This window comes from Cervus elaphus, chromosome 30 (assembly GCF_910594005.1).
Source record: "Cervus elaphus chromosome 30, mCerEla1.1, whole genome shotgun sequence".
Taxonomy (NCBI): domain Eukaryota; kingdom Metazoa; phylum Chordata; class Mammalia; order Artiodactyla; family Cervidae; genus Cervus; species Cervus elaphus.
The window spans coordinates 19,192,733-19,211,178 of NC_057844.1; the positions used below are offsets into that span (position 1 = coordinate 19,192,733).

The 18,446-nt window shown below is 42.6% G+C and overlaps 1 protein-coding gene across 2 annotated transcripts in view; it reads left to right on the top strand.

Annotated features, from left to right (window-relative positions):
• The window catches only part of CYSLTR2 (cysteinyl leukotriene receptor 2), a 30,926-nt gene that overhangs the window by 287 nt on the left and 12,193 nt on the right, over nucleotides 1–18,446 (top strand). The window contains exons 1-2 of one of the 2 annotated variants that reach the window (XM_043892304.1): nucleotides 7,580–7,613; nucleotides 8,019–8,094. The gene's annotated coding sequence lies outside the window, so the exon portion shown is untranslated. Of the gene's footprint in view, nucleotides 1–7,579; nucleotides 7,614–8,018; nucleotides 8,095–18,446 lie in introns of those variants that run through there. The other variant, XM_043892303.1, reaches the window with a different exon arrangement.

Genomic DNA, 18,446 nt, shown 5'->3' on the forward strand with positions numbered 1-18,446 from the left:
AGGACCCCACTAGGGCATTATAGGCCCCCTACATAAGAAAGGTAGGGTAAAAAGGTGGGTAGGTTTCAGCTTCCTTCTTTTCTAAGTTTAAGACCCTCTCCTTTTTCTTCTTCTAATTAGTAACAAAAATGGGTAACAGTGAGTCAAAAGAAAGGCAGCTTTTTATTGGAGTCATAATGCAACTTCTTAACCGTAGAGGAATTAAAATTAAAAAGACCAGTGTTCAGTCCTTTTTTACGTTTGTCCAAGAGCGATGTCCTTGGTTCCTAGAAGAGAGCACTGTAAACCTGGAAACATAGGAAAAGGTAGGAAAACAACTCAAAGCTTACTATACACTGCATGGCCCCGAGAAAGTGCCGGCTGACACCTTTTCTTTGTGCAATATGATTAGAGATGCTTTAGATCCCCTTCATGAATCTGAAATAGTGAAAATTAAAGAGGAGGAAGAAGATACTGATTCCAAACCTAGTTATCGACAGCTAAGGGAGAAGCTAGCTGCCATGAACACCAATAGTCATTTAGAAAGCGGGGATAAAAAGAAGAACAGCTTTTGCCCCAAGATGAACAAAATTTAGAAGAAGCATCAGCTTGCTATCATTCTAATGAGGATTGGTCCTTTTTTGCCGAAGACGCTCCTAAAAGTCTAAGAGATATATCTCCAATTGGGCCCCTGCCCCCACAAACCTTCGGTCTTTCACTTGGCCAATCTAGTTTGACTTAACAGGCAGGAAGGCCAGGGGTCTCCAAATACAGAAAATAGGCTGCAAGTGTCAGACATCTTTATCTCTCTTAAGCAGTAAGAGGAAACAAACTAGTGATATTTCTTTTTTCTTTTTTTCTTTTTCCTTCTCTATACAAATTTAAAAAGAGGTTTCTCTTAAAATTCCATGTTGCCATAACCACACCTGGTTCCACCTGAACTTAACTTTTCTCAAACCTTGAGCTAACCAATGCGTTTTTCTTATGCAAATGTTCTCTTCAGCTATGTCAATGAAACTGTATTTGCTTGGAAACCTGCCTTTCTTCAAGATTCCTGTCAATCATTTTGTGGCCCGGGACAACACACCTGGTGCCAAGGTTATCTCAAAATGCATGTTGTGGGTGAGGGGCCTAGTGCTATTCTCTGAGTTTTGAGACATTTCCTTCCTCTAATTAGCAGACTGCTGGTAGTTATATGACACCTGGCTAAAGACTAGCAGGGGGGCACCCTTTCTGCCCTCTTCTGATGCCTATGTCAGAAGCTTTCTCTATTTCCCTTATACTTTAATAAAACTTTATTCAATTTGAGAACACATTACAAACTTCTACCAATTTCCAGTTACCTTTTCTAAAATATTTTAGAAAAATTTCATTTCATTATCCTTCTGGTAAGCTGTGAAATTTCTTCAAAAACACTGAATTTATTATTTCTCACATTTCTTTTACATAGATTGGACTAAAAATACCAAAGCTTCATTCTGGTCTCTTAAAAGATATAAAGTCTTTTATACTAAATTCCATTCTGCTCAACAAAATAAATTATATGCTCTTATTCAAGTTATTTGCCTATATCCTTACCCCAGTAATATAGTCTCTGATTCTAAATATTCAGTTTTTGTGTAAAAACCTCCACCATAAACTCCTAGTTCTATTAAAACAGACAATGGCCCTGCCTATATTTCTAGACACTTTAAACAATTTTTACCATCTTTTTCTATTAAACACATTACAGGTATTCCTTATAATACACAGGTACACTACTGTCTTCCTTATCTAAAGCTGACTTTGCTAGAGTCCAACATAAGATATTTTCTAAGCCTATAACTAATGTTAATACAGCTTTATTTGTTTTAAATTTTTTAAACCTACCACAGGGAAATATTTTAACAAGAGCAGAAAGACATTTCAAAAAATTGAAAGACACTTCTCTTCCTCTGCCCATTTGGTACCAAGACGGGTTCAATAATCAATAAAAATCTGGGAAATTAATCTTACGGGGAAAGGGGTATGCTTATATTTCCCCAGATGGATCCAACAAACTTTTTCCTCAGAAAATTTGACCCAAGGGGGCCCCCTACATTCAAAATGGAGAGAAAACAACAAGAACCCTGGGAGGAAGAAAATTCCAATACAGGCCGTGGCGGCTCTAAAGATCTCCAGAAAGTACCGCACTTGGCGACATCAACCCTATGACCTCCCCTCTTGGGGACAGATGAAAACCCTCACTAGTAAAGCTAAAAATGTGGTCTCTCAACAGGAAATGCCTCGGAGTCCTGAATACATTTTCCTGTTAGCCTGTGTCTCCCAAACTTAACTGGGATTACTTACCCAACCCCCCCCCCCCACCCTTATTACAGGTCGTAAAATAGACGGAAAAAAGATGGATCATATCAACCAGTGACTCCACCCATATGCCCTCTCCCTGAAACCCTCACACCCTGTGGAGGAAAAAAAAAAACTAATTAACATTTCTTTAGGCTATGAAGTCCTTCCATTGCCTGGGCCCAGAAAAATTATGCACAAACGTCAGTCGACAAACTTGGGCTTTCGTCCTACCTCCAAAAAAAGGCTTTCAGACATTGCAGCCCTTTCTCTGTCTATGAACCATGTTTATACTACTAAAACTTTAGGGAAAGAGTTAGGGAAAGAACAAAAAACATTATATATTATGCTGCTTAAGTGGCTTAAAAGGTTACTAACACTATGTTGAAACACTACCATGACAAAGGACTTCTTGGCTGGCTTGACAGTGGAATGACACCCTCCTCCTACTCCTGGAATCCTCCTTGATAAACAAATTGGGCCTGAACTATGAGACATATAAAACATAAAAACTTGCTGCCAACACCAGAAAACTTGAGACTCGGACCGGACATTTCACAGGGACCAGTCGTGGTCATAGTAACTATTTCTTTCACTATAATCAGTCATATTTTATACAGGCCTATGTCCCACTTACAATTTAATCTGTAACTTGTATTCATTGCCAATTTTGTGTTACTCCTGTTCAATTCAACCATTGTACCTACAACTGGGAACAAATCAAATTTCATTTACATGATAATGCCTCTCTGAATGTACTATTACTGCAAAAGAAAATCCTTGAAACTTTTTCTAAACGTCCTCCCTCTTCCACTAATTTGGAAACTTTAGCTGAACAAATCATCCAGGCTAAACCCTCAAGGATGGTTTTAAAGTATTACCCACAACATCGGGTCTAGAACTGTAACTTTGGTGATTGTCTTGATAATTGTATTTGTTGTTCATCGTTGCCTTTCTATAAGGTTGGTTAATACTAACCAAACTCATTTGGTCAGGACTTTTTTTACAAATATAATAAAATAGAAAAAATTGTCAGGAAGCATTTAACAGGAGGCTTCCTGTGTGCTGTTACAGATCTGTCAGGAAACCTTTGGACATTATTAATTCCTGAATATTCAAGAATTAAGAGGAGAGGCACGCCTTTCCGGGGGCTGAGAAATCCAGGCATTTCCTTCGTTAGTTTCTCATTATGGTGATAAGTACCCTCTTCTCTCTTTAATAGAGATCGCCTTGTGTTCTTTAAGTCTGAGATTTTAATCTTTATCTTTGCTGAGAATAACTTCAGTATATATGCCCACGCCATGTTGATTAAAACACCTTTGCTCCATCAGAGCTTTGGTCCCCGTAGAATAGCTCCAGCAAAAGTTTAAATTTAGACAGACTGCATGGACAGATTAGAACAATCGAGCATTCCCGATTAAATTTTACTGCCGCTGGAGCTGCCAGTGATTTCTTTAAAACCTTCTTCAACTTTACCTCTGCCAAAAGTATTTTGTCTACTGTTCTGTTACATTGCTGTAATAGCACTGATCATTATTATTATTGTCATCCTCCCTTGTATCATCAGAGCTCTTCGGCAGAGCACTCAGAACCTCGCAACTGAGATCCATCTGGCTGTTTTAAAAAATAAAAAAGGGGGAGATGCTGGGAGCCATTGTGGGAGATCCCACCCATGACGAGGTCATGAAGAAAATACCTGACAGGCAAGGCCGTTCAGGATACAAGGGACCCTCCAGGTTGGCCTCGGCCTCTACCCCACCCTGTATCCTCCCCACTTTTCTGTTGTTGTTCTTGTTTGCCCTGCTGCAGATTCTTGTGTTGCCTGCTGAGAGTTCTCCTGCTCCTCTTTCACTGAATAAAGACCAACTTAAAACGCTAATTAATAAATCTCCTGGATGCTGGTACCCTATGAAGGGGCCAGGGATGAAAGAAATGCTTCAATTCAAACCCTTTTGCTGGCATTCTGGCTTGTTTGATAAATGTGTGCTCTCATTGCACAAAATGCTCAGGATTGTTCTAAACATCCTAAGCATAGTACGCTAACAAAGGAAACTATTAAGCATAGGTCCCTCCGTGGGGTGAGAAAAGCTCCACAAATATAATAGCCACAAATGTGCCTAATAGAAAATGCTTTAGATAGAGATTAGCTGGTGACTTCTTGCAGGTAGTTAACTTTTAGACTAAGAGCTGTTTTGTGCTTTATCTGCTGTTTTTGCAATCCTTTGCATTTCTGTTCTGTAAAAATGTAAGCCTGTGTAGTTCCCATGGAGATGACGCCTATTAGAAAGAAAATAGATTAATCACAAGAAAAACAGGGTCGGCTACTGAAGTTGCTTAAGTCACACCAGGTGCAAGCCATAAAATGCTAGCAGGCCTGAAGGCCAAATGATAAGAAAGACTCTTGTGAACGAAAAGTATGTGGGTGACATCCTGTTTCTGTTGAAGGTCAAGTTGCTGTAATGTTTTGAGATGACCTGAGTGTAAGCAATATGCACTTCCCCCAAAAAGATGTTGTTAAGGATTTGAAGGGGCCGTGCGAAAATAAACTTCAGACTTAGCCCCCGAGCTTTGTCTCACTGTGTGTCTCTCTCCCCGACACCATTCATCCTGAGGGTACCCTTGGATCCTGCTGGGGCAAGGACCCCGGCAGGGATGATCTTGATCCCTGTGTCCTATACAACGTCATGAACCTCCGTCCATAGCTCATCAGGCTTCCCTGTCCTTCACTATCTCCTGGAGTTTGCTCAAACTCATGTCTATTGTGTCTATGATGCCATCCAGCTGTCTCATCCTCTGGTGCCCCCTTTTCCTAGAACACATAACATGTAACTATACAGACACAACATAAAGAAAGCTTAGTATCACTTAATTGACAATGATTCTCATAAAATTTGATATTAAATAAACTTAATCAGTTTAACTTATCTCCTTCAAAAGACAAGATGACTCTTTTGCAATGTTGTAGGGGCCTTCTACAAAATCTCAACTTGCTTCCAGGTCCAAAAGACTCCAGTTCACAATATGTTGTTGGGAAGTTTGTCAAAACGATTTTACTGAGGTTAAGTTTGTCTTGGAAAATAAAATAGGCTTAGTTAAAATTATTTTAGGTTAGCTTTAGTTGTGCAATCTGGTTTTGTTTGCTGTTGGAATTTTCTAGGAATTTTTTTCACAGCATGAATTTTAGGATGGATTTTTTTCTGTTTCTCTAAAAAGCATCATTGATAGGGAATGTGCTGAATCTGTAGGTCAGTTTAGGTAGTATATTAATAATATGAAGCTTTCCAATTCATAAGCATGGGATATCTTTCCACTTATTTATGTCTTTCATATTTTTCAGCCATGTTTTATTTTCAGTGTACAAATCTTTAACCTCCTTGGTTAAGTTGATTCCTATGGGAATTTTTTGATGCTATTATAAATGAAATTTCCTTGTTGGATTGATCATTGTTAGTGCATGGGAATGCAATTGATTCTTGTGTATCCTGCCATTTTGCAAAAATTTTGTATTAGTTCTGTCAGGTCTCTGAGTGTGTGTAGTCTTTAGTGTCTTCTACATGTAGGATCATATCATCTATGAACAGACATAATTTTACTTCTTTCTTTCCAATTTGGATGCCTTTTGCTGTGCTTAGTCACTCAGTCATGTCTGATTCTCTGCAACCCCATGGATTTTGTGGCCCGTCAGGATCCTCTGTCCATGGAGATTCTCTGGGCAAGAATACTGGTGTGGGTTTCATTTCTTACCTAATGTTGGCTTAAAGATCAACATTCAGTAAACTAAGATCATGGCAGCTGGTCCCATCACTTCATGGGAAATAGATGGGGAGACAGTGGAAACAGTGTCAGACTTTATTTTTGGGGGCTCCAAAATCACTGAAGATGGTGATTTCAGCCATGAAATTAAAAGACACTTACTCCTTGGAAGGAAAGTTATGACCAACCTAGATAGCATGTTAAAAAGCAGAGACATTATTTTGCCAACAAAGGTCCGTCTGGTCAAGGCTGTGGTTTTTCCAGTAGTCATGTATGGATGTGAGAGTTGGACTATAAGGAAAGCTGAGCACCAAAAAATTGATGCTTTTGAACTGTGCTGTTGGAGAACTCTTGAGAGTCCCTTGGACTGGAAGGAGATCCAACCAGTCCATCCTAAAGGAGATCAGTCCTGGGTGTTCATCGGAAGGACTGATGCTGAAGCTGAAACTCCAATACTTTGGCCACCTCATGTGAAGAGTTGACTCGTTGGAAAAGACCCTGATGCTGGGAGGGATTGGGGGCAGGAGGAGAAGGGGACGACAGAGGATGAGATGGCTGGATGGCATCACCGACTCGATGGGCATGAGTTTGAGTAAACTCTGGGAGTTGGTGATGGACAGGGAGGCCTGATGTGCTGCGATTCATGGGGTCGCAAAGAGTTGGACACGACTGAGCGACTAAACTGAACTAAACTGAATGTTATTGCAGCATTAATGCTGAAGATATTAATGAAATGGGGAAAGTGAAAAATGGTTAGACTTAGAACATATATTGCAGGTAGAACAAATGGAATTGTTGGCTTGCATGTTGGCTGTGGGAGAAAGAGAGAAGTTAAGGATTTATGGTGAGAAACTAGGTTTATGGTGAGATTGACTGGCTGAATCACTGTGGTGCCATTTCATTAGATTGGGTAAATGAGAGAGTGCGCACTTGGGTGGGGAAGAGAAAAGCTCTGTTTGGCCACATTACATCCATGAATGTGGATAATACAGGCTTCCCAAGTGGCTCAGTAGTAAAGAATCTGCCTACCAATTCAGGAGACACAGAGATGCAGGTTCGATTCCTGGGTCAAGAAGATCCCCTGGAGGAGGAAATGGGAACCCACTGAAGTGTTCTTGCTGGGATAATCCCATGGACAGAGGACCTGGCAGGCCACAGTTCTTGGGGTTGCAAGTCAAACACGACGGAGTGACTGAGCATGCATCCAGGTGGGTAATATAGATAAAAGCAGAATATGATGAGAAGAGATCAGAAGACAGACTGTTGTGTCTTCTGGTCTTGTAGCCCATTTCTAAAAGCTCACATTTAGAAAAAGGAGAGAAGAAGAATCAGAAAGGAAGCAAAGAAGAAATAATCCAAGGAATAGAATAGGAACCAAGAGAGTCAGAGAAACAAGGAAGAGAAAGTTTCAAGAAACTGACTGTGGTTAACTGTGCAAAACAAATTGAGGAAGGAAGATGAGGGCTAAAAAAGGACCTTTAAGGTGAGCAACGAGGATACCATGGATACCTTTTGACAGCATTTTCACCAGACTGGATAACATCTCTGCCTATGTACAAGTAAGTTGAAAAAGCAAGAGGGCGTTGGAATTGCCCTGAACAGCTTTGAAGTGCTATACTAATAGGGTGGTGATGATTTGCATGTTGTCATAGAAACAAAAAACATGTAGGAGAACTAAAGCCACTTAAAACTCCTGACTCCAGCCCATCACGTCCTCTTGATTTGTTGTGAAAGATGCCAATAAAAACAATGAGAGGGGCAGAGCTAATACAGATTTCTTCCTTTAGTTGTGGTCCCTAAGTAGAAATCTTACACTCTTTATCTTGAGAAGGAAGCCAGCACCAGCTCTGACACCAAAGTTCCTTACAGCACAAATGGCTATCTGACCAGAGTGCCTTCTCTTGCCATTGGCTGACACTTCATAAAATACAATTTGCTGTTTTGCTTTTTTTTTTTTGAACAAGCAAACTGAATTACTTGGAGGAGGAAGACAGCAGAGACAGAGACAGAGCCAAGGCAGCTGAAAGAAAGAAAACTGAGGTGAGCATTTTTGTCTTTGCCCTGTTAGTTGTTGTTAAAAATTATGCTTTGCTATGCTTCATAGGAAGAGGAATAATTTTTAAAAGTAAGTTTATTTTGTTCTACTATAAACTTTATTCTACTACATGGTACTTTAAAAAATATTGGGAAAGTACAAAAATAGTAGCAGGAAGCAAAAACCACCCCTGAGATAGCTGCTATTGATATTTTGGGGGTTGTTTCTTTCCATTGACTATGTGTGTCTACATATGATTTTAGTTAATTTTCATAGTCATGCTTGTACACAACGGATACGTTTATATTCCTTTTTTCCATTAGAGCATACATTTTCCCACATTGCTGTAAATGCTTTATGATCATAATTTAAAATTGCTGCATGGTATTACACGGAGGAAATTTTCTGTTCTTTGCCCAAGCATTCCCCTATATGGGGTCATGTAGCGTCTTTCCTTTTTTCATGGAGTGGGTCATTTGATAACATAAGATATATATTTTTTCCTTTCAGAGTCTTGTTTTTTGAGGAGAGGAGGTTGAACTTGAGAATGTAGATTTCAGCTCTCAGCTCTCCTGAGTTTCAGTTTTACTGAGAGGCACAGTGAGAGGGAAGGCGTGTATGAGACCATGTGCTTATAATCTGCTTGTTGCCCTTTGGGGACCTCAGCCAGTGGTTCTCAGCTCTGGCTGTACATTCCATCGGAATCATTTGATTCTGGGGAGATTAGAAAATTATATTTAGAATAATTGAAAATTAACTTCGGTGAGGAGCCACTCATCTGTTGTTGTTGCTGTTGTTTTAACTTTTAAAAATTTCTCAGGTGGCTCTGACGGGTGAGAAGCATAATAACAACCAACCTAGGTTATCTGTAATATTTCTCTCTCTCTGACCCATACCTAAAAGCTATACATTTTAAGGGAAAGGGGATACACTATCAAGCAAGCTGTCTAAGTCTCCCTTTCAACACTGCCTTCACTGTTTACGAAATTCCTTCACATACAGTCATTCATTTGATTCACATGAGTGCTGGAATGTGTAACTCTTACTTTAAAATAAGAAAGTGAGACCAAGAGGACACAGGATCTTTCCTAGGGTCGAACCAGAACTGGCCCAATCTGGTTCAGTTTCGGGCACATACATCTTGAGTAATGGTTATTATAGAAAAAATTGTTCAAATTTTGCTATGTCTATATAATTGAATATTCTTTTGGCTCTTTACATGACATTGACATGTAATAGTTATTTACATGACAATGATCATGATTTAGCAAGAAGAAAAAAGCAAGGTTACAAAATATCATTAAAATATGGACTCATTTTTGTTTGAAAATATGTATATTTGAAGAAAAGTGAAAGGAAGTAAAGGCACAAAACATTTGTATGTGTCTGGTTGGTAGTAAATCTTATAGTTTAAGTTTATTTCAGCTGGTATTACTTTATTTTTTTTTTAACCACATTCATTGCTTGTGTAATAAAGATGTGAAGTAATTGAATGGAATTGTTCTTACCTTTCTGGTTAGCTCTTCTCTAGATGAAATGGTACCAACTCATTTTACTTGGCCATAAAGAAGCCTTTCTTTTAATTCTTGATGAGTTTTGTTCATACTTATCACAAATATTTCTGTTATTGTTAGCTAGCATCGCCTGGAAACTTACCAAGTGTCAGGGATTGAATTAATTGTATCAGTTTTCCTCATCAATGCCCAGTCTTCCCTCTGCAGATGAAGGTCTTGAAACACAGGAATAAGAGTGATTAAGAGGCAGAGCTGAGGCTCAAACCTAGGTCCCCTCTAACTCAAAACACATGTTTTCATTCGTTATACCATCTTTCCTCCCTGACCTGAGGTCATCAAGGGTACCCACATCATGTACACATCACTCATTTGGGAAGAAAGTGATATATTTTTTGTGGTGTACTCATTGCATTGGAAAAGACCCTGATGCTGAGAAAGATTGAAGGCAAAAGGAGAAGAGGGCGACAGAGGATGAGATGATTGGATGGCATCACTGACTCAACGGACATGAGTTTGAGCAAACTCTGGGAGATAGTGAAGGACAGGGAAGCCTGGCGTGCTGCAGTCCATGGGGTTGCAAAGAGTCGGACATGATTAGTGACTGAACAACAACAACATTGCTATATGTCAGGATCACCTTGGGCATTTGAGTATCTCACGTGTGCTCCAGACTCAGGGACTCCTGCTTTCCTAGTTTGTCTTGCTCACCGGACATCTGAGGCATGCTAATTCCCCCAAGGCTAAATCTGGAAGGTAGAAGCCTAACCAGGGATTGTGCAATGACCCAGTGAGCTCCGGTTAATACAGCAGCCAAGCTGGGCAATGTTGAGAAAGTCAAGAATTGGCCTGGGTTTATCAGCTTTTCTGTAGAGCCTTATCAAGTCCACAACAGAACCCACAGCACTGCATCTATGGCGTTCTCACCGAACTGCCCACTATTCTTTGCATTGGAATTACTTATGTGTGAGTCTCATTCCTTCTGCTGGATGAAGAACGGCTGAAGATGGAGTCTCTGCAGACAGCCCAGTACACGGGCTCCATTAAGAACAAATGTTGTTTATCGCTAAGTCGTGTCCGGCTCCTTTGCGTGCCATGGACTGCAGCCCACAAGGCTCCTCTGTCCAGTGGATTTCCCAGGGGAGAATACTGGAGTGAGTTGCCATTTCCTGCTCCAGAGGATCTTCCCAACCCAGGGATCGAGCCTATGTCTCCTGCATTGGCAGGCAAATTCTTTATCACTGAGTCACCTGGGAAGCCCTAAGAATAAATGGGCAGGTGTAAATACATTAATTCATCAATGAATATGAACTTTAGTTAACAGCTTCTTTTTATCTCTATTGAACCTATTAACCTCTTTATGTGAACTGACCAATGGAGAAAGTGATATAGTCTTGGACAATCTTTAAAGAAAATCTTCTCCTATGGCTTGGTGGCAATAAGGGCTGACCCCTTGGACAGAGAAAGTAATGGAAGCTGGAAGAGCAGCCTGGAACCAAAGAATCTTAAAGTTGGAGCATCCTCAGGAAGAGCCAGGGTTAGTGCAGAAGCTTTTTACGTCTTTCAAGAAGAGGTTTTAAAGAAGCAAGCAGATCTGAGGAAGAACAAGAAGAAGGGGGGATATGTGGATAAGTCAGGGGAGGAGCAGCGAAAGGAAGAGAGAGGAATATGGGGTAGGATGGGGAGTCTATTTGCTCCGGACGTTCATCAAACTGGGAGAACTGAAAAGGGTCCAGTCCACAGTTATTATTTCTATTGCATGTTATGAAAACAAGAATATGTTTACCTTGGAAAAAACAAAACACCATTCCCCAAGTAAGTGTCTTCCTGTGGGACTATAGTTTTATCTTGTTTGTTCCTCTAGTACAGGAAACACAGTCATCTACAAAATGCTTGAGAGCATCACAGATTCTTTGAAGTTTGTTTCTTTTTATTTTGAATCTTAGCTCAACTAGAACTTTGTTCTCTTGCAAATTCTGAGAGGTTTGCAAGCAACTCCCCTTGTTAGTTGCAGTGGAAGTTATTGGCCCAGAGCCAGAAAGACAATTTGCAACCCTCAGAGATAAAAAGACAGTCACCGCCTATGATGTCTGGGTGTCTTTTGCTACCTTCCTCTGGCCTCTAGACCATTGACCTGATATATTCCTGTCCCCAATGGCTCAGCAGGTAAAGAATCCACCTGCAATGCAGGGGACACAGAAGACGTGTGCTTGATCCCTGGATGAGCAAGATCCTCTGGAGGAGGAAATGGCAACCTACTCCGGTATTCTTGCCTAAAAACCCCATGGACAGAGGAGCCTGGCGGGCTACAGTCCAAAGGGTCACAAAGAGTTAGACACACAACTGAGTGGCTAAGCACTCACATGCATTCCTGTCCCCAGATCTTAGATTTGAACTTCAGAGACGAAAAGTTTGTGAGGAAAAATGCCTGGACATCAGTTCAGTTCAGTAGCTCAGTCGGGTCCAACTCTTTGTGACCCCATGGACTGCAGCTCGCCAGGCTTCCCTGTCCATCACCAACTCCCGGAGCTTACAAACCATGTCCATTGAGTCAGTGATGCCATCCAACCATCTCATCCTCTGTTGTCCCCTTCTCCTCCCGCCTTCAATCTTTCCCAGCATCAGGGTCTTTTCCAATGAGTCAGTTCTTCAATTCTGTTGTAAAAGACCATCAAGAATTTTTCTTCCCTGGAAGATATCTATCATGAAGCATAAAATGAGCAGGGAGAGGGTGAATCATAGCTTCATTCACTCACTCACTGGTTATATCTTTGTGCACATTTATGGCCACGAGCTATGCCAGGGCCCAGGATACAGCAGTGACAAGTAAGGTGTTCTTGCTTTGGTGAGTGAACATTCTGCAGAGTAGGGATAAGCAGGAGCTAGTGGCTGCCCCATGGGTGGTGTGAAGACAGGAAGCACTAGAACAGCCAAGACAGGGAGAGCTCAGAGAATGCTCTTTCTAGAAGTGATTCTGGGCAGAAACTTGAGGCTGGTAAGAAAGAGCCTGGAGTAGGAAATGGCAGCCCACCCCAGTATTCTTGCCTGGAAAATTCCATGGACAGAGGAGCCTGGCAGGCTACATACAGTCCATAGGGTTGCAAAGAGTCAGACATGACTGAACACACACACACACACAAATTAAGGGCCAGGTGAGGAACTGGAGCTCAGATTAAGTAGGTAAGACAGAGTCTGGTATATTCAGAGCATTGAGCTAAGTTATGAGGCTGGAGTGGATTTTACTGAGGACAGCAGTGGAGAGATGACAGCTGGCTGGAAAGGGGGGCTGGTGGGAACCTTGGGTAACAAGGGCAGGACTTCCTTGAAGGAGACTGAGTAGCAGGATGATCTGGGGCTGTGCGCTGAGGGCTGGGGGAGCCAGCGGTGCGCTTGTCCTTTGACCTCTCCTTTTTGGGTCACCCACGTCCACTGTCCTCCAGGCTCCTGGCAGCTGGTTAGGACACCTTCCTGGACAATTCTCCTGATTTTCAATTTTTTTGAGATCTAGGAAAACATTTTCTTCTTATCCTTTACAGGTTTCTTACTTTCCTTTGCAGCAGGGGTAACCCTAACCTCCTAACCTCCAATATCTAATGCCTGATGATCTGAGGTGAAGCTGATGTAATAATAATAATAGAAATAAAGTGCACAGTCAATGTGATGTGCTTGAATCAACCTGAAACCATCACTTCCCACCCTGATCCACAGAAAAATGATCTTCCATGAAACCCATCCCTGGTGCAGAAAAGACTGGGAATCACTGTCTTACAGTTTTCTTAGCATTCTTTACAGGTATCCTGCACCTGGCGTACTATTTTCCCCTGACAGTAGCCAGGCTTGCACGGGCTGCTGATGCCTTGAAAGTGTGTGATGTGCAGGCTCCATGCAGCTGTGGGGGTCTTTCACCGTTTTGTCTCCCTGGTCCTCTCAATGATGCCGAAAGGCTGAGTACTTGCTGATAATGCTCAGGCCACCGTTAAGGGCTAGAGCCAGGGTTTGGATCCTGTTGGGATTTACTCCCCCAATTGTTCTATGGCTTCATCCCACCGCTGTATCCTGCCAGGAATCATATGATGCTTAACTGCCTACCTTAGTCAATAATTCCTTAGCTCCAAGAAGCAAATTTAATAATGGAAGGTGACATGCTAAGCTGGAAGGGGAAAGACAGAGAGGGAGTTTTCATTTGAATAAGTGGGCTTTAGGGGAGCCCGAACCCCTGACTCATGTCTCGTAGTCACTTGGGTTGTGGACAGTGAGAGTCCTGATGCTGACACGACCCCTGTGAAATTACTAAGGTGAGTAGGGCAATGGCCTCTGAGATCACATTTGCTGGTTTTCTGTCTTTGGAATCAGAAGACTTGGATATCAGAGGCTCAGCTGCAGAATGAGTCTATTATCTTTCTTGGATGTTTCTTGATGTTTCTTGGAACAGAAATTGGGTTAATAACAGATACTTCCAATCTTCATAGAAGTGCATTAGGAAACAATTTTTTAAATGTTCAGATTCTTTATGAAATTAAATCCATAATCAGCTTTGTTGCTGTTGTTGTTGTTCAGTCACTCAGTCATATCCAACAGTTTGCAACCCCATGGATTGCAACACACCAGACCTCCCTGTCCCTCTCTCTTTCCCGGAGTTTGCCAAAGTTAGTGTCCATTGAGTCAGTCCACTGATGTGAGCCATGCATCTCGCTCTCAGAGGCAGAAATGCCCCTTCACTGGCTTGGGTGTTAACCCTCCCCTAGGGTTCAGTCCCCTGGGATAAGGTGTTCTCTGGGAGCATTTTTCTCCTCCAAATAGCACATCAAATAACAAAATTGTGCAGAGACCCCAGTTCTAAGGTGTAGTTCTCCCCACATATGTCCATAACCCACAGGCACCTTTTGGCACAGGGAAATTCTCGAGAATCGAATTTCAGAAGAGAATGTGCAAACTGACCGATCAAGTGAACAGTGGGGGGACAACTGCTTGGCAAAAGAGAGAAAAAGGGCAGCTATTGCTAAACCATCAGCAAGACGCTGCGACTCAAAGGAGCTGACATTTTGACAACGCCAGTGCTTTCCAAATTGTCACCTTTCATGTATCCGTGCTGATCTTTGCCCTGATGGTGGCCCTGGCAACATGCTTCTTCTCGAGGTTCTTCTTCCTGTGTCTGCCCGCGTGCATTTGCGGTGGTGAATGTCATTGACCGCACACTCTGCATCTGAGTCAAGTTCTCCTTTTGGTGGCAGCAGGCCATAGCTGCTGTGCACTGCATGTGCACCCCACCCCAATGGGGCCTGACAGGCAGGATTTCAAGCAGCCTGAGGCTGAGTCCAGGCAAGGAAGGTTCTGGTGGCTCCCAGGGCTTCCATCCCTAGGTCAGGAAGATACCCTGGAGTGGGGCATGGCAACCCACTCCATTATTCTTGCCTGGAGAATTCTACAGACAGAGGAGCCTGGCAGGCTATATAGTCCATAGGGTTGCGAAGAGTCAGAAACACAACTGAGTGACTAACACTTTCCCCCTTCCTGCTTGCCAAATCCTGTTGGGTTCCTGAGAAATCTGCAGAGAGATGAAGGCAGGCCAGGCAGCTTCCTTACGAAAGAAGCCAGTGAGAGGAGGCAATTATGAGCAGGGAACTACTCAGGGCATTCGGTCTCCCACAGGGGCCCTCTGCCACAAGGATTCCCACCCTTGCTGCAAAGACTCACTCAATTCTGCCCCTGATGACAAAGAGACTTAGGTCCAAAGACTGTTCGTTGGGTCTTCAGGCTCCCCAGGAGCTCCTGGGAATTTCAGGAAGAGCACAGTGACTTTTCTGTCTGCTGAGCCCTGGAGTGAGTCTGCTACAGTTTGGTTGGGATCTGGGAGGAGAGGTTGGGCCTTATGAGCTTTGTAACTTGCGCACATGAACTCCTAGGCAGAGGACAGATAGGAGACAATGAAAGTCTACAGTGAAAGCCATAGGCCCTGGAGGGGAAGCTTCAAGGTCATCCTATCAGGCCCAGGACTCTGGTTGAGGGGTCCCTCTGGGTCCCAGATCTGTTAAAGAGATCTTGGCAGCACAGACTGGAGAATTTGCTCCTGGGGGAACTTCCCAAGCCCTAAATGCTATTTAACACCTACTGGTATACAGCAGATCCACTAGCACCTCTTTCACTGACAGGCTGATGTCATAGCCATGAAGTGTGGGAGGAAAATGGCATTTGGCAGGCAAAGGACCATTAGGCTGGTGGTATGGGAAAGGATGGGAGGCATTGGCACTGTGGGACAGATGAGGCAGAGGATCTGAGTGGCAGAACGCTCCAAAATGCTGACTCCATAGAACAGGGCTCTGAGTGGTTCACTTCTCTGTCCCCTGTTTATTTTAGAAGCCCAGAGACAAGCTCAGTTCCTCATTCAAAAGATGGTAATCTCGGATCTGTTCGTTTGTATTTCTGTTTTGATCTGTAAGTGTCTAATTCACGTTAGCCCTTGAAAAACTCTAAGAGTATTAATACAAGACTGTTTCAGGGAGGCTAAAGAAGTGTCCCAAGCTATACATTTCCACCTGGACATTTGGAGCCTGTTACAACTGAGGGCTGAGCTAGCAGGGCTGGATTTCAAGAACAAGGCACTCATTGATACTTCTTTGTTTTGGAGGGCATATTAGCTACCACTCTGGGGCCTCTGGGATTTTGAGGCTGTAAAACCTTGAATCCAGAGGGTTGAGTCCTCTCTGCACAACTTCAGGGAGCTAAGTCTGTGAACTTTTGCAGTAATAACAGTAATGATACAGAAGGGCTTTCCAGGTAGCTCAGATGGTAAACAATCTACTTGTGAATGCAGGAGACCCATGTTTAATCCCTGAGTCGGGAAGACTCCCTGGAGAAGAAATGGTTACCCACTCCAGTATTCTTGCCTGGAGAATTCCATGGACAGAGGAGCCTAGTGGACTACAGTCCATGGGTTTGCAAAGAGTTGGATATGACTGAGCTACTAACACTTTTAATTCTTTAATTCTTCCCTGGTCGCTCAGACAGTAAAGAATCTACCTCAATGCAGGGGCCCTGGTTTAGATTCCTGGGTTGGGAGGCTACCCTGGAGAAGGGAATGGCTACCCACTCCAGTATTCTTGATGGTGAAATGATGCTGAAAGCTCAACATCTGTGCACTGGTGCTGAACTGAATCTTGGAGACAAAGTTTGGGGTGAAGTAGAAAAGAATAGCTTTATTGCTTTGCCAGGCAAAGGGGGGCTAATGGGCTCCTGCCCTCAAAACTATGTTTCCCAACCCAGAAGGATTTGATGAGGAGTTTTATAGCAAATGATTCAAGGGTAGGAGTGCTAATAAGATTAGCGTGTGTTCAGAGGCTACACTCCTCTAACCTGGTCTCAGTTCAGTTCAGTTCAGTCCCTCAGTCGTGTCCAACTTTTTGTGAACCTATGGACTGCAGCACATCAGGCCTCCCTGTCCATTGACAACTCCCGGAGTTTATTCAAACTCATGTCCACTGAGTCAATGATGCCATCCAACCATCTCATCCTCTGTCGTTCCTTTCTCCTACCACTTTCAATCTTTCCCAGCACCAGAGTCTTTTCCAATGAGTCAGTTCTTCTCATCAGGTGGTCAAAGCATTGGAGTCCAATGAACACCCAGGACTGATTTCCTTTAGGATGGACTGGTTGGATCTCCTTGCAGTCCAAGGGACTCTTAAGAGTCTTTTCCAACATCACAGTTCAAAAGCATCAATTCTTTGGCACTCAGCTTTCTTTATAGTCCAACTCTCACATCCATCCATCACTACTGGTAAAACCATAGCCTTGACTGGATGGACCTTTATTGGCAAAGTAATGTCTCTGCTTTTTAATATGCTATCTAGGTTGGTCATAACTTTTCTCCCAAGGAGTAAGTGTCTTTTTATTTCATGGCTGCAGTCACCATCTGCAGTGATTTTGGAGCCCAAAAAAATAAAGTCTGACACTGTTTCCACTGTTCCCCCATCTATTTGCCATGAAGTGATGGGACCAGATGCCATGATCTTAGTTTTCTGAATGTTGAGCTTTAAGCCAACTTTTTCACTCTCCTCTTTCACTTTCATCAAGAGGATCTTTAGTTCTTCTTCACTTTCTGCCATAAGGGTGGTGTCATCTGCATATCTGAGGTTATTGATATTTCTCCCAGCAATCTTAATTCCAGCTTGTGCTTCTTCCAGCCCAGCGTTTCTCATGATGTACTCTGCATATAAGTTAAATAAGCAGGGTGACAATATACAGGTGATTTACTCCTTTTCCTATTTGGAACCAGTCTGTTGTTCCATGTCCAGTTCTAACTGTTGCTTCCTGTCCTGCATACAGATTTCTCAAGAGGAAGGTCAGGTGGTCTGCTATTCCCATCTCTTTCAGAATTTTCCACAGTTTATTGTGATCCACACAGTGAAAGTCTTTGGCATAGGCAATCAAGCAGAAATGGGTGTTTTTCTGGAACTCTCTTGCCTTTTCAATGATCCAATGGATGTTGGCAATTTGATCTCCGGTTCCTCTGTGTTTTCTAAGACCAGCTTTGGAACTTAGGGAAGGTTATGGGGGCTAGAATCTGTTTCCTACAAGAAACAGAATGGCAGAAAGGCTTTCATGCCCAGGAGCCCCACTGGGGGCTCGGTTTCACTAACACTTGTTGCTTTCTCCAGGGTTTCCTCTCATCCAGGTTCTAACCTCATGGGTTGTCTTGCTTAATTCTCACAGCAACCCAGACAAGTAAGGACTATTGTTTTCATTATCTCCATTTTATTGATAAGGAACTGAGGCTCAATGAGATAAGGTCCAATGTCACAGAGCTGGTGAGTGAAAGAACCAGGTTTCAAACCAAAGTTTTAACTCTCACC